Raw genomic sequence first — 3456 nt, 5'->3', positions numbered from 1 at the left:
GCACATATGCGGGTTCGCGAATCATTTGAGTCAGTTCGGGAGTTCGGAGCGGGATCGCGAATCATTTGAATCAGTTCGGGAATTCGTAGCGGGTTCGCGAATCATTTGAGTCAGTGCGGGAGTTCACAGCGGGTTCGCGAATTATTTGAGTCAGTTTGAGGATTGCAAATCATTTGAATCACTTCGGGAGTTCGTAGCGGGTTCGCGAATCATTTGAGTCATTTCGGGAGTTCAAAGCGGGTTCGCGAATCTTTTGAGTCAGTTTGGGGATCGCGAATCATTTGAATCATTTCGGGAGTTCGTAGCGGGTCGCGAATCATTTTTGAGTCTGGGTCCTTTCTTGTCATTATAGAACCTTTTTGAGTAAAGAACCCTATGGCTCTATATAGAACCCCAATGAATCCTTTTATCTAAGAAGTGTAGGCTACTATTGAAAAAATACAAGATCCAGAATGAGGGATCATTAAATATACAGTGATTCCTTGATGACTTACAGTTTGTGTGTACGTATACTGTGTGTGTACCGGAGCGGATAGCGTGTTTCATTTGTCTCGCCATCATGCTAGTGGATCTGTCTGCCATAGTGTCAATTGGTTGTTCTTGGAGATAGCGGGTTAACTCCGTGTCAGCGCGCGCTCTGATCGGTAAAGGGGCAGAGATTTCAGACCTCAGTTTATTAATAAATATAATAAATATTTAATAAATATAATATAAGGAGATCTGTCATAAAACTCATCCGCGCCAAAGTTTTTTGAGCAAATTTCAAAGCCGCACCCGCCCGCCATCCGCAAAAAAAAAAAAAAAAAAAAAAAAAAAAAAAAAATCCATTGTCTGTTCTAGAAAGGATGCAGCAAAAATATTTAATGCTAATGTATGAGGCATAGGCCTACCCTGAGTTTCATTACGATGAGATGCGCTCTAGTTCACAGTGCAGTGCAAGTGAACGCGGCCATGTCACGGTTATCATTGTCTGCTATATTTGCTTTTTATTTATTAAAATACATGCAATTGGTTGATGAAACATTTATTAAAATTAAGATAAAATTTGTTCAAAACGAAATTCGTTTTTAAGAAAGGTTTTCTACAAAGCAAAATTTAATGAAGTGGTAAATATCATGTCTGACGATTTACAAAACTTCATTAAGTGGTAAAAACCATGTCTCCCGATATATTGCGCATCTTATGATCCTATCTAAAAAATGAAAATAATTTTTGATAAAAAATGTTGTAAAAAATATTTTAATGACACGGTTTTGGCGGTTATAGAGTTCTAATGACGGTGTTCAACTATAACCGCCGGTCTCACTGTTATATACTAACCGTCACACCCCTAATATATATATATATATATATATATATATATATATATATATATATATATATATATATATATATAGCTATACACAATGCATGAACATCATTTAATTCAGATTGTAAATGCAATTTTATTGACATTTTTATTAAAACTTTGCCTCTTTTTTTTTTTTTACTTTTCACACAAATCCAAGAATTGCACACACACAAAATGCAAAATGCCTCACATCGTTTGCAAAATGAAGCACCACATTCAAAATATAACAAACACGTCTCAAAAGAAAACATTTGAAAATACCTTTGCTATAATGTTAATTACTTTTACATTTGTGTGCATTGCATAGACAATTGTGTTGTGTTTTGCAAAAAAAAAAAAAAGTGTTTTACGAAATTATGAAAACTGAGTCGAAGGCTGATAAAAAAAGTGCATGGTTTTGCAGATTTGGTGTGTAATTCTGTTTGAGTGACAGCTTTCAGAATCTGTAATCTGTAAGTAAAGATTTAATGTGTAAGCATTTGATAAAAACTGTAACATCCCTGAATCACTTCACATGTATTATTCCAAATTGTAGCTCTATTTAAAATCTGAAATGTAAATCTATATAATCCCACAGGAACAAATCTAGTCTACAGTCATATTATCTCTGCTGGTTTTATTAAAATTGAGTCCACAAACGAAGGCCAACATTTAAGAATGAAAAATAACCAAATCTTTTAAAGGTGGCACATCAAAATGAAGTAATGGCAGTCTGGTCAAAGATTTCTTAAAAGAGAATCAGACATAATTTAAACCTGGAAATAAACTGATGTTGGATGAAACTAAACAGTTTTAAAACTGTTGTTTAAAACGAGTGAGAAAAGTAATTAAAACATAAGTTGATATTAGAGTAGAGTTCTGTTTCTGTACAGACATTTAAACACTGGCACAAATGCGGGTACGCGAATCATTTGAGTCAGTTCGGGAGTTCGGAGTGGAATCGCGAATCATTTGAATCAGTTCGGGAGTTCGTAGCGGGTTCGCGAATCATTTGAGTCAGTGCGGGAGTTCAAAGCGGGTTCGCGAATCATTTGAGTCAGGTTGGGGATCGCGAATCATTTGAATCAGTTGGGAAGTTCGTAGCGATTTCGCGAATCATTTGAGTCATTTCGGGAGTTCAAAGCGGGTCCGCGAATCTTTTGAGTCAATTTGGGGATCGCGAATCATTTGAATCAGATCAGGAGTTCGTAGCGGGGTCGCGAATCATTTGAGTCATTTCGGGAGTTTAAAGCGGGTTCGCGAATCATTTGAGTCAGTTTGGGGTTCGCGAATCATAGCTGTATATGGATAGGCATTTTTAACTAATTTAGTAGCTAGTTCTAATAACGTTTTCCAAGCGTGTTTAGGTGTGTTATGTGAACTCGTATTTTTGTTTTTAATTATGTGCCTTTTAACATTATCAAGTATATTCAAAAACTAAACAAATCGTGCCTAAAAAGTGCATGCATCTAGGCTAAAGTAAAATTACATGATGAAGTCATACTAGTGCACATGTGCATTTTGAGTGCGTTCTTTCACTGCATTATTCGGTGTATTCAAATGCATTTATGAATGCATGTGAATGATCACAAAATTCAAGATATCGTGTTAGAAAATATATATATATATATATATATATTGGAGCTGTATTTTAAATCTGAAATGTAAAACTATATAATCCCACAGGAACAAATCTAGTTTAGTCATATTTTATCTGCTGGTTTTATTAAAATTGAGTCCACAAACGAAGGCCAGCGTTTATGAATGAAAAATAACCAAATCTTTTAAAGGTGGGAAGTCAAAATGAAGTAATGGCAGTCTGGCTACTGTGCACCACAATGATCCTTAGTATATTTGTGTATTTATATGTAAGTTAAAGACTGTGGTATCAAATGTTCACACAAATGTTATAATTAATTACAGTTTAATATTTTATGATATTATAGTAATCAGTTTCATTACTGTGATGTTAATTTTTTTTGTAATCATTTATTTTATTTTATATTTTCCATATATGTACACTAAGCTTTGGCAATATTGTATCATTTACATTCATGCCAATAAAACAATATTGAATTGAATTGAATTGAATTGAATTGAATTGAATTGACAGACAGAGAGACAAA

Source organism: Carassius gibelio, chromosome B10, assembly GCF_023724105.1.
Source record: "Carassius gibelio isolate Cgi1373 ecotype wild population from Czech Republic chromosome B10, carGib1.2-hapl.c, whole genome shotgun sequence".
In the NCBI taxonomy this organism is placed as follows: Eukaryota; Metazoa; Chordata; class Actinopteri; order Cypriniformes; family Cyprinidae; genus Carassius; species Carassius gibelio.
Note: the sequence above shows the minus strand (reverse complement) of the source record.